This window comes from Gopherus flavomarginatus (assembly GCF_025201925.1).
Source record: "Gopherus flavomarginatus isolate rGopFla2 chromosome 13 unlocalized genomic scaffold, rGopFla2.mat.asm SUPER_13_unloc_1, whole genome shotgun sequence".
NCBI classification, from domain to species: Eukaryota; Metazoa; Chordata; order Testudines; family Testudinidae; genus Gopherus; species Gopherus flavomarginatus.
This window is the reverse complement of record NW_026114609.1, coordinates 1,100,324-1,112,598: the sequence shown is the minus strand read 5'-3', so window position 1 is coordinate 1,112,598 and position 12,275 is coordinate 1,100,324. Positions and strand designations below refer to the sequence as shown.

General features: G+C 55.2%; 1 non-coding gene across 1 annotated transcript; it reads left to right on the top strand.

Moving 5' to 3' along the window:
• Positions 1–3,999: 3,999 nt before the first annotated feature.
• On the top strand, positions 4,000–4,071 carry TRNAQ-UUG (transfer RNA glutamine (anticodon UUG)). Its single transcript has one exon. It is a non-coding gene; the product is annotated as a tRNA-Gln (tRNA).
• Positions 4,072–12,275: the final 8,204 nt, after the last annotated feature.

The window sequence follows — 12,275 nt, the reverse complement described above, 5'->3', positions numbered from 1 at the left end:
CAAACCACTCAGCTGTCCATAGGGATAGACCATTGATTTATCTAGCTCTGAATTTTGTTTTCTGACAGTACCAATGCCAGGTGCCCCAAAAGCCGCTCCCCAAGGCACCACTGTGAGTTGAACTCAGGATCTCCTGTTTACTGAGCAAGTGCTTTAACCAGCTAACCCATGGTGCCTGCTGTCATTTAAAGCAGCCGATCTGCCCACACCTGACTGTCTGCCAACCCCCACAGGGGCCAGACAAGCTTTGCATGTGTTTGGATTCTGTAAAGCAGAGGAGCAGGTGACGTTTTACTCCTAAGTTTTGTGTGAGTGATTCTTTGGATAGGTCTACGCTACAAAATTTGGTGGGTGTAACTACATTACACAGGGGTGTAAAAAATTCACCCTCCCCCTAAGCAATGCAGTTATATCAACTGAATGCTGATGCAGATAGCGCTGTGTGAACAGGAGGGCTTCTCCCAGCAACACAGCTTGGGGAGGGGCTTGGTTAGTGAAGACCCAGAGAACAGGTGGCCCATGACTCTTGCATGTGGGGAGGCTGGACGTGAGCGCTGGAAGCTCCCTAGAAGCTAGTCTGCCTCTTGCTCGCTCCTCTCCTCCCGAGGCCTCCTTGCCTGCTGCTCGTGCCTCTACACCCTCTGCCCCAAAGTCTACCCACCACCCGCACCTCTTTGTCCCCTGTCCTGTCCACCACCCACACCTCTCTGCCCCTCCTGTGACACCCATCCTGCCTGCCACCCACACCTCTCTGCCCCTCCCCTGAGACCTGCACTGTCCACTACTCGCACCTCTCTGCCCCTCCCCTGAGACCTGCTCTGCCCACCACCCACACCTCTTTGTCCTCTGTCCTGTCCACCACCCACACCTCTCTGCCCCTCCTGTGACACCCATCCTGCCTGCCTACTACTCGCACCTCTCTGCCTCTCCCCTGACCTGCACTGCCCACCACCCACAGCTCTCTGCACCTCCCCTGCCCAGCCCAGCCCATCCTGCCTGCCACTCATGCCTCTCTGCCCCTCCCCTGAGACCTGCACTGTCCACTACTTGCACCTCTCTTCCCCTCCCATGACACCCATCCTGCCTGCCACCCACACCTCTCTGCCCCTCCCCTGACCTGCACTGCTCACCACCCACAGCTCTCTGCACCTCCCCTGCCCTGCTCACCCAGCCCAGCCCAGCCCACTGCTTGCACCTCTCTGTCCCTCCCTTGAGACCCGCTGTGCCCACCACTTTCTTCATGCTGCTGTTGTTATTCCATGAAACATCAAGGATGGAATAAAAAGCTGAGTTTACTCCAGAGTGAGGAAAGAAAGGAGCCACCAACCCCCTGGCAAAGCTCAGTGCCTCAGAGAAAACCTGCCCCCTGCTATCGCAATCACTGATGTGCTGGGGATATGATGGGAAATGGACTGTCTGAATTAAGGCAGGCCCCGGGGAAGGAGGGAGCAGGGGGGAGCACTGAGGGCGGGCAGAGAAGTGACTTTCCACAAGCGGCCCCTCCTCAGCTCATCTCTGCCCACCGTGTCTGTGGCTCCCAGTGCTGCTGGCCCCACTAACATCCCCCTTGGCTCTGGCTCCACTCAGGAGCAGCCGATCCAGCTCCAGGAGAGCACGAGCACCCTGGGAACGGGACAGGGGTCAAGTGTCCCAGCCAGAGCGGGAAGGGGGCAGCCCAGGAGTTCTCAGACTGGGGATTACAGCCCCTCGTGGTGGGGGAGGGTGAGGTTATTATGTGGGGGTCACAAACCGCCCAGCTCTGCAGAAGTGAGGGTGGCAATGGAGCAAAGTCTGCAATGAAAAGTGATATTGACAAATGTCTTCACACCCTCAGTATTAAACAGTAACTATTTTAAAAACCCTTTTCTGCTTATAACAATAATTCAATCAAAGTGTGTTCTAGGCTTAATTTAAAAGGGGTGAGAAAAGTTAAACTCATTTTGAAGAATTGGGTTATAAAGTAAGCATTTAAAATAACGTTAAATATGAAAAAATGTGTTTTGAATTGATGGGGGGGGTCACACTCGGCACCTTGCTTTGTGCAAGGGGTCACCAGTTCAAAAAGTTTGAGAACCACTGGGTTACACAGGGAAAGAGCAAAAACAGACACTGAAACAGGCCTGCAGAGGAAATATCCAGGGAAAGGAGTTCCTAGCTCACAAATCTCCCCGGCTCCATTTACTGCCCCCTCCCTGGGCTGTATCTCCAGTGCCGAGGACATCCCAGATCCCCCTCTCTGCCAAGGGTGCTTGCACAGGTAGTTCCTTCCTGCCAGGCCTCTGCCTCACTGAATAATTGCATAAATTAATGGGTGCTCCTCCCCTCCCCCTGCGTCTTTCTGTGACCCTTCTGCCAGTTGGAGTCGGCAGCAACATGGCCCAGGGTTCAATATCTTGGGGATCCTTTTTAACAACACAACACAGAACCTGCTCAAGCCCCCACCCAGTATGAAAACCAAGGGAGGAGAAACTGGTTTTGTAGTTGGCAAGCCATTCACAGTCTTTGTTTAATCCTGAGCTGATGGTGTCAAATATGCAGATGAACTGAAGCTCAGCAGTTTCTCTTTGAAGTCTGGTCCTGAAGTTTTTTTGCTGCAGGATGGCCGCCTTAAGATCTGCTATAGTGTGGCCAGGGAGGTTGAAGTGTTCTCCTAGAGGTTTTTGTATATTGCCATTCCTAATATCTGATTTGTGTCCATTTATTCTCTTCCGTAGAGACTGTCCAGTTTGTCTGATGTACATAGTAGAGGGGCATTGCTGGCATAAAGGAAAAGATTAACACCCACACCCAGCCCTGCCAAAGTGGGAGCTTTCTCACCTTCCTGGCCACAGGTCCATGGGGCTCATGGATGGAGAAGTTTGGTGGGCTGTGGGGGTCCCTGAAGAACTAGCTCAGCATGTGAATGAGTGACTGGGATGTATGTGGGGGCCTGACTGTGGCTTGGGGTGTCCGACCCAAGGGAAGGCAATAGGGGGATTAGAGATAGAGGATGGTGGGGTTACCAAGATGTATTGGTGGAATGTGGGTGTTAGAAAGCTCAGAGTGGATGGGTGTCGGCGGGTTGGAGGACCCCACGGTGGCTGAAAAGGGGAACCTGGCAGGTTTGTGGGTAGCAGAGATTGAAGATGAGGAACCTCACACCCTGGGAATGGACTGGGGGAGTGGGGGGATGGACAAGTGGGGCCCAGCAATGGAGAAATGGCTTGGAATCAAATAGGGGTGGGGTGCTGGGGATGGGGGGGAGGCGGAGGAAGGGGGCAGGGTGCTGAGGACAGGGAGGAGGATGTCAGGGTGGGATGAGAGGAGGAGGTCGGTGTTGGGGCGCTGAGGACGGGGTGGGAGGAGGAGGTTGGGGCGAAGGCAAAGGCCACGTAAAGTGCATAGGATGGGGGAGTGGGACTCTGGGGCCCGAGGGATCCCCACAGATGGGGATGGGGCTGGTGAGACGGTCACAACAGATGGGGGGACACTGGGGGGCAGGTTGGGGGGGCTTGAAGGAGCTGTTGGGGCCCTACAGAGAAAGAGGAGGGGGCAGTGATGGCAGAAGAGTCACAGCAGTCGGGGGTCCGGGGTCCAGGACAAATCTCCCCTTTCCTCTCCAGTCCCTGCCCCCACACTAGTCCTTCCCACAGCAACACCTGTGGGATTTCCACAAGGCCATCCAGGCTGGGGAGCCAGTCATCCTGTGACTGTTCGACCGGATCAAGTGACAGCTGCCCGAGTTCCAGGAGATGAGGCTGCAGCTGGCCGATATGAGCGGGAGCACTGAGTGAAGGGAGGGGCGGCCTCCCCTGACATTTTTGCAGCCTGCAGGGAATGGAGACAAAAGGGGATGCGGGGACTCAGGGCAGGACCCCACCGATCTGATAGTGCAGGACAACAGTCGCTGGAGGAGGAGAGAGAGTCCTGCAAGAGGAAGCTGCAGGTGGGAAGCAATAAGTGCAGCGTGCAAACCAGCTAGCTGAGAGTCAGAGGGGTCTAAGGACCAAGCTAGCAGCAGGCTCCATGGTGTAATGGGCAGCACTCAGGACTTTGAATCCTGGAATCTGAGTTCAAATCTCAGTGGGACCTGTGGGAGATATGTGGGTTTGCTGCAGAGCTCTGCTTGCTTGCTTGCTTACCCTCTTGCTGGCTGAACTAGAATGACTTTTAGCCCAAAGGTAAAGCTGCACAAACAGAACCATGAAGGGATTCAAACCCTCAATCCCCTGATCTGAAGTCAGATGCCTAATCCATTAGGCCACAAAAGAAGAGGTCCTCCAGGCACTTCTTTGGAAAAGGCAGACACTGATGCATCCGACAAAGTGGGGGTTCACCCACAAAAGCTCATGCTCCAGTACGTCTGTTAGTCTATAAGATGCTACATGATTTTTTGCTGCTTTTCCAGACACTGTGTTTCTCAGGTCAGCTACTGAGGGGGGCCAAGGCTCTCTGGGCAGAAGAAGTGGACCAGGCTGGGGCTGGGTCACTCCACTTACTATGCAGTGAGTGCAGGGTGGGGGGGGCAGGGCTGGGGCACAGCAGGGACGGGAGCCATGGGGAAGAGCCAGGCAGCCCCCCCTGCAGCAGCTCCACACCCCTGCTCACCTCCGCTCTGCCTTCTCCCCTGAGCATGCTGGTGCCGCTCCACTTCTCCTGCCTCCCAGACTTGCGGTGCTAATCAGCTGTTTAGTGCGGCAAGCCTAGGAGGGGAGGAGAATTAGAGCGGGGGCGGCGTGCTCAGGGGAGAAGACGGAGCAGAAGTGAACTGGGACAGGGAGCGGTTGCCCCGCATGCCGCTGCCCCCATTCCTTGCTGCAGGCAGCCCTCTCCCCAGCCCCCTGCCCCAGCTCACCTCCACTCCACTGCTTCCCCTGAGTGCGATTTTTGGTGCCCCCAACCACTTGGCACCCTAGGCAGCTGACTAGTTCACCTAGCGGTTGCACCGGCCCTAAACACTGCCTATCAGCAGGATTCCTCCTTCTCCTCAGTGAGACTAAATCTCCACATCTAGACAGCCAGTCCATCTGCTGCACCACAATCCCCCATGCCTGAGCCTCCCTTCCAAAGCCCTGCACATGGCTCCAGAAAATTAAGTCTCACATCTCACAGGGAACTCCACTTCTTGTGCCCAGAGAGTCTTGGCCCCCCTCAGTAGCTGACCTGAGAAACACAGTTTCTGCATAAACAGCGAAGAGTCGTGTGGCATCTTATAGACTAACAGACGTATTGGAGCATGAGCTTTCGTGGGTGAATCCCCACTTCGTTGGATGCGTCAGTGGCTGCCTTTTCTAAAGAAGTGCCTGGATGGCCATTTCCAATGTGACCACGTGGCCTAATGGATAAGGCATCTGACTTCGGATCAGATGATCGAGGGTTCAAGTCCCTTCCTGGTTGTGCTTGTCCAGTTTTACCTTTGGGCTAAATGTCCTGCTCCCTTCAGGGCTGGAACCTCTTCTTGGCCGCTCAGGCCAATGCTCTGGCTTCAGCTAGAGCCCCAGGAAGGAGTTGGGGGTTGGGTGTCACAAAGGCTGGGGCAGGAGCCCCAGGTGCTTCCAGTCTAGCCTTTGCCATTCCTGACTTGCCAAAAGAAATGGGCGGCTGCCCGGGCTGGTGTGTAGAGTAGTTTCCCTCTTCCAAATGTGCACCGGTCCCTGTGCTTTAGGGGGTTTGGTGAATAGCACCTTGGGAACCTGGGTGTTTCTCTGCTTCTCACCAGGTCAGGAAAAGCCTCTTGGGGTAAAATCTCCTGCCCCACGGCAAAAGTGAGCACCTTTAGTGGGAACAGTAAGAGGCCCCACCGGTGGGGCTGGCCCTGCTTTCCTACAATCTTTGATAATGGCTACAGAGCATCAGCAGTCGCCCCACATGCTCGTCTGCAGGTGGCCTTCAAGGGTGTTTGGCATGGCAGGGAGCAGGCTGGCTGAGTGTTTTGGTGCCTGTCTGAAGGCCACACACAGGCATGGTCCTGCTCTCCTCTTGCCCTGACCTCGGTTGTTGTGTGGCTTTTAAGCCTTCCCTTGGAGCCATCAGCACCAGCCACCTCTGCTCTAGGTGCCCAGAGGAGGAGAAGTGTGCTGGGCTCCAGCCTGGGAAGCCTGGCCCTGGCACTCCTTCCTTTAAATGCCATGTGGGCAAGAGGAAGAGTTGAAGCTACAGGGACCAAAGTTGTGGACATCAGGTGAAGCAGAAAGAAACCCAACCATCAGGTCAACCCGCAGGAATCTCTAGCCAGACTGTTAAGTTCTAGGACCCCACCCTATAGCGGCCAGCTGGACCAAAGACCTATCTCCAATCAGCATCAGTGACCAAGGAGGAGGAGAAAAAGCTTCGCTGAAGTTCACCCAGGTAGAGGATAACCATACACATTGAGCTCCAAGGCTTTGCAGCAAGCCACACTATCTCCAGGAGGTCCCACTGAGATTTAAACTCAGATTCCAGGATTCAAAGTCCTGAGTGCTGCCTCTTACACCATGGAGCACACTGCTGTTTTGTTTTCTAGACCCCTGTGACTCTCGGCTGGCTGGTTTGCACTCTGCACTTATTGCCTCCCACCAGTGTCTTCCTCTTACAGGACTCTCTCTCTCCTCCTCCAGCGACTGTTGTCCTGCACTATGGGATCTGCGGGTCCTGCCCTGAGTCCCCACATCCCCCTGCTTGGTCTCCATTCCCTGCAGGCTGCAAAAATGTCAGGGGAGGCCGCCCCTCCCTTCACTCGGTGCTCCTGCTCATATCGGCCAGCTGCAGACTCATCTCCTGGAACTCGGGCAGCTGTCACTTGATCCAGTTGTACAGTCACAGGATGACTGGCTCCCCAGCCTGGATGTTTTTGTGGAAATCCCACAGGTGACACTGCAGAACTTGGCACCATTAGTCTCTTTGATATTGTGGCGTTTGCCTGACCACTGGAACAAAGCCCCCAACTCCTCCCTCACCGACTCCCGTCAATCCCTCTGGTTGCCATAGAACCCTCTGATGCTTTCCCGTTCTGCCAACAACGCCAGACTTTGCCCCCCTGCTCCATTATCTTGCAAGATCTGGATGTTCAGCTTCCAATATCCTCTGCCCTGGGTCATGGACAGGGGCAGCTCCAGGCACCAGTGCAGCAAGCGCATGCCTGGGACAAGCTGTGGGGGACAGCCTGCCGGTCACTGTGAGGGTGGCAGTCAGGCTGCCTTCAGCAGCATGCCTGCAGGAGGTCCTCTGGTAATGCGGATTAGGTGACATGCCTGCGGAAGGTCCTGTAGTAATGCGGATTAGGTGACATGCCTGCGGGAGGTCCTGTGGTAATGCGGATTAGGTGGCATGCCTGCGGGAGGTCCTCTGGTAATGCAGATTAGGTGGCATGCCTGCGGGAGCTCTGCCAGTCCCGCGGTTTCAGTGGCAATTCGGCAGTGGGTACGCCGAAGGCGCGGGACCGGCAGACCTCCTGTAGGCATGCCACCGAATCCGTGTTACCAGAGGACCTCCCACAGGCATGCCACTGAAGGCTGCCTGACTGCCGTGCTTGGAGCGGCAAAATACATAGAGCCGCCCCGGTCAGGGAATTGTCCACATTGAGCACATGGTGAAAGTGGCGTGATCTGAACAGTCCATAGGCACCACCCTGCACTAGGCTGTCGACGTGCTCTCCTTCACGTAAATCCGGTCAGTGCGACTCCTGGCCCGTCCCCGCAGAAAGGTGAACCCCCTCTGGGGCTGGTGTGAGCTCCTCCGACCTCACTACAGACCTGCGCCAGGTAGTGCTCAGTGTAAAAACGTTTCCTCTGACAGTCAGGAAAACAGGACCAGCGGTCCTCAGGCCGGCTGACACAATTCAAATCCCTCCAACACCAAACAGTCCAGAGGAAAGGAGCCAGTTCCTTCCACTGATCTTTCCATTCATGTCTTAACTGGGGACCATACACACTAATATAGCTGTAACCAGTGCTGCAGAGCACAAAGCCCACCAGTAATGCCTTCCCTGGTCGGAACTCCAGCCCCTTCTGTATTCACACTGCAAATGTGAAGAACAAGACTCTAACCCCATCATTCTTCCCTGGCCTGGAGAACCAGAGAGATTGGCTCTTCTTGCAATCACCCTCTGCCTATCAATCTACCCTAAACTCATGAATGTGCATATTTCCAAAACCAACCATGTCCAAGTCCAGCTTCTCTAAGACATTGAACATCAAGCGCCTCCTCCTGGGCCCCCAAATCCCTTGCACCTTTCACACAGCTGTTTTCACAGATGAAAGGTAGAGGGGAAAAAAGAGGTTCTCCTCGCGCACAGATTTTGACAAGTTTTCCTCCTGATCAGCAAGTGGATTAAGCACATCTTCAGTTGGGGTTTGGCATGCCAGGGAGCAGGCTGGCCGGTGTCTTTGTGGCTATCTGCTGGCTACGCATAGGCATGGTCCTCCCCTCCTCTGGCCATGACCTCAGTTGCTCTGTAGATTTGAAGCCTTTCCTTGGAGCTGTCAGCACCAGCCACCTCTGCTCTAGGTGCCCAGAGAAGGAGAGGTGTGCTGGGCTCCAGCCTAGGGCTCTTCCTCCCTCCTGCCTAGCCCTGACTATCAAGCCTGGCCCTGGCCCTCCTTTATTCAAGCCCCATGTGGGCAAGAGGAAAAGTGTGGCAGGAAGCACAAGGGCCAAACTTTTGGGCCCCATGTGAAACAGCAAGAATTCCAATCACCAGATCAAACCACAGGACTGCAGGCATCAGCACCAGGGTAGCAAGTTCTAGAGTCCCAACCAATTTTGGCCATCACAATCCAAAACCCAGCCCTAGTGGGCAAGTCACCCAGCAGGAGGGGAAAGATCTGCTCTTGTACAGCTGGAAACAAGGAAGTTGAGCACTGTGAGTCCAGGGCTTTACCACAAGCCAACACAAGGTCCCACTAAGATTTGAACTCAAATTGAATGACTCAAAGTCCTGAGTGTTGCCCATTACACCATGGGACCAGCTTGAGCTGCTTTCTCCGCACAGTGGTGACCCTCACGGGGCTGGCTCATGTAAGCGACTGTTGGCCCCTTACTAAAACTTAGTGGGGTTTTGGTTGGCTAGTTCCCAGTCCCAACTGATGGGGGAAGGGCCAATGGGAAATCAGGACCCAGAGACTGACAGTCCCCAGGGGCAATGGGGAGAGGCCAAAGCTCCAAGTTAGCTGGACTGACAAGCCAGACAGTGTAATAAGGGAGTCACCAGGCCAGGGGGTCCCATCCTCTGTGTGAGCTGGAACTGCCTGGGCCAGAGTGGGGTGGAGCTAAGGAGAGAGCAAGAGCCCCAGAAGAGCCGGGGAGCAGAGCTGCACCAGCCAGGGAGAACCAGGCAGATCTGTGCTAGGAGAAGAGCTGCAGCAGCACGAGCCATAGAAGCTGCCCAGGGAGCAGATCTGTGCTAGGAGAAGAGCTGCAGCAAGCGAAGCCAGAGGAGCAGCCCGGGGAGCTGGAGGCAGAGCCGCAGCAGCACTGGGACTGGAGGTGGGTGCAGTGAGCAGTGTGGGAGAGCGAGGGGGACCCTAGGCAGAAGGCCCAGTGCAAGGAGATGCCACCCATCAAGAGATCCCCTACATGGGGGCTGACACTGGGAGCAAGGGTCCTGTCACCTAGAGCATGTGGCCACTGCCAGAGCAAGTGTCCAGCCCGTGGTGTCCCTGCAGCACAGCCAGAGCCTGCGAAGGAGGCCCGGGACATGTGAGGGAGAGACTGTGACCTGCCCTGACCCTCCAGAGACGCTGGTTGTGATCTCCCTGCACCACAGAACAGGGTAACTTGTTTTCCTTTAATCTTTCCTTATGTTTTACATTGATTGCTGGGTAATAAATGGTGTTTGCTTGAAGCACATGCAATGAGGAGTGGGTCAGGGAAGTGCCCAGAGTGGAGACACTGCAGTCCTGTTCAAGTGATCATGACAAGATTGGGGGTCAAACAGTGATGAGTTGCCAAAATCTTAACAACCGGCTCCCTATACAAATTTCTGATTTAAGTGGGGGGAAGCAGGGGAGGGGCTGGGGCTGGAGGAGACATACTTGTGGGAGAAGGGGCCCCTGCAGGGGCTGGGGAAAATTGCCTCCCCCCCAGCAGCCCTGGAGCTTGCAGCCTCCTCCCCTTACCTTGCCTGCAGCTCAAATCAGCAGGACGACTCAGAAGCTCAGCTGAGCTGCCCAGCTGGTGCCGGTGACTGGTCACGCTGCAGCTGGTGGGAAACGGGGGAGGGGCCGGGGGAACCTCAGCCTCCCCAGCTGGGAATCCTGAGAACAACAGGATGATCCGGCCTGCAGACCGGAGTTCTTTGCCCATCCCCTGACCCTTTAACAACCAGTTCTCCACGGAGGTCTAATTTTAGCAACCGGTTATTGGGAACTGGTGGGAACTAGCTCCAGCTCACCACTGGGGTCAAACCCCCCAGGATTCCTGGGCCCAGCCTTGTTGGGGTTACGAGGACTCTGCCACACATGAGTAGAAAGAGCGTCCTTGGGGTCAGGCAGGCCTCTGGGTAAGGGAGTGGGGACTCAGATCCTTTCTCTGGCCAATTGCACCAGGGTCATGTATAATCCAGGGAAGTTCCCCACAATAGCTGGACCTGAACCCCCTGTACACTGTCCTCATTGCTTCTCTGTCTCTCTTCCCCTCATCTCTGCTGGTCTCCCTCTGAGCTTTCTCAGCACCTGGCCCCACAGCACTTCCTGCCAGCCAGAGACTGCTTGTTCTAGGCCTGCTCCTGTGGATGTGGCCTCTCTCCTGATTCCTGAGGAAAGGAACCTTTCCAGGAAATGGCCATGGATTCTGGGAAACTGCATGTGGCTGGTGGACAGCACCAGGAATCATTTACCTCCTGGCACACAAGGCCATTTAAAAGCTGAGTGCCTAAACAGGGGCTTCAACCCTGACTCCTCAGATTAAGAGCTTGATATTCTACCAACTGAGCTAGTTGAGATCATCTTCAACATTCACCACAAGAGCAAGCAGGTAGGCAAAAGAGAGGCAAAAAATGTCACCAGAACCCCTCCTCTTTTTATGCACATCCACTGCCTGTCAGCAGGATTCCTCCTCCTCATCCCTTCTGTGCCTCAGTGTGACTAAATCTCCACACCTAGACAGCCGGTCCGTCCGCTGCACCCCAATCCCCCCATGCCTGAGCCTCTCTGCCAAAGCCCTGCACCTGGCTCCATAGAATTAAGTTTCATGTGTCGCTGGGAACTCTACTTCTTGTGCCCAGAGAGTCTCAGCCCCCCTCAGTAGATGACCTGAGAAACACAATGTCTGCCTTTTCCAAAGAAGTGCTTGGAGGGTTTTTTCTTATGTTACCTTGTGGCCTAATGGATAAGGTATCTGAGTGTGGATCAGAAGATTGAGGACTCGAGTCCCTTGGTGGTTGTGTTGCTGCAGTTTTACCGTTGTTCTGAACGTCCTGCTCCCTTCAGGGCTGGAACCTCTTCTTGGCTGCTCAGGCCAATACTCTGGCTTCAGCTAGAGCCCCGGGAAGGAGTTGGGGGTTGGGAGTCACAAAGGCTGGGACATGAGACCCAGGTGCTTCCAGTCTAGCCTTTTCCCTTCCTGACTTGCCAAAGAAAGTGGGAGGCTGCCTGGGCTAGCATGTGCACCTGTCCCTGTGCTGGAGGGTACTTGCTACATAGTGTCTTGGGAGCCTGGGTGTTTCTCTGCTTCTTGCCAGCTCGAGAAAAGCCTCTTGGGGTAAAATCTCCTGCCCCACAGCAAAAGTGAGCACCTTGAGTGGGACCAGTCAGAGGCCCCACCATAGGGGTTGGCCCTGGCCCTGCTTTCCTACTATCTTGTGAAGTTGGCCACAGAGCATCAGTAGCCGCCCTGCATGCTGGTGACCTTCAGTGGGTGTTTGGCATGGCAGGGAGCAGCCTGGCTGGATGTTTTTGTGCCTGTCTGAAGGCCACACCTAGGCATGGTCCTGCCCTCCTCTAGCCCTGACCTCAGTTGCTCTTAAGCCTTCCCTTCAAGCTGTCAGCACCAGCTGCCCAGAGGAGGAGAGGTGTGTGGAGTCACTTTTACAGATGCCCCTTCCCTGGTACTGCCCTTGCTCAGCTGCACAGAGGAGTTTTCATCCCCAACCCCTGCCTGTCACTGCCCAGCAGCCCTCTGGCACCATTCCTGAGGGCTGCCCTGCCTCACTTTCTTCCTGCCATGTTGGGAAAGACAGCTCTCATCATTAAAGGGCAGGTGGGCCAACTAGGGGCAGAAGCCTGTTCTATGTTTTCCTACTGCAGAGCCCAAGCTCAGGAACTCCCTTTGGGTGCTCCCAGAGGGGAAGCCATCTCTGCACAAAGCATAATGACAGAGCC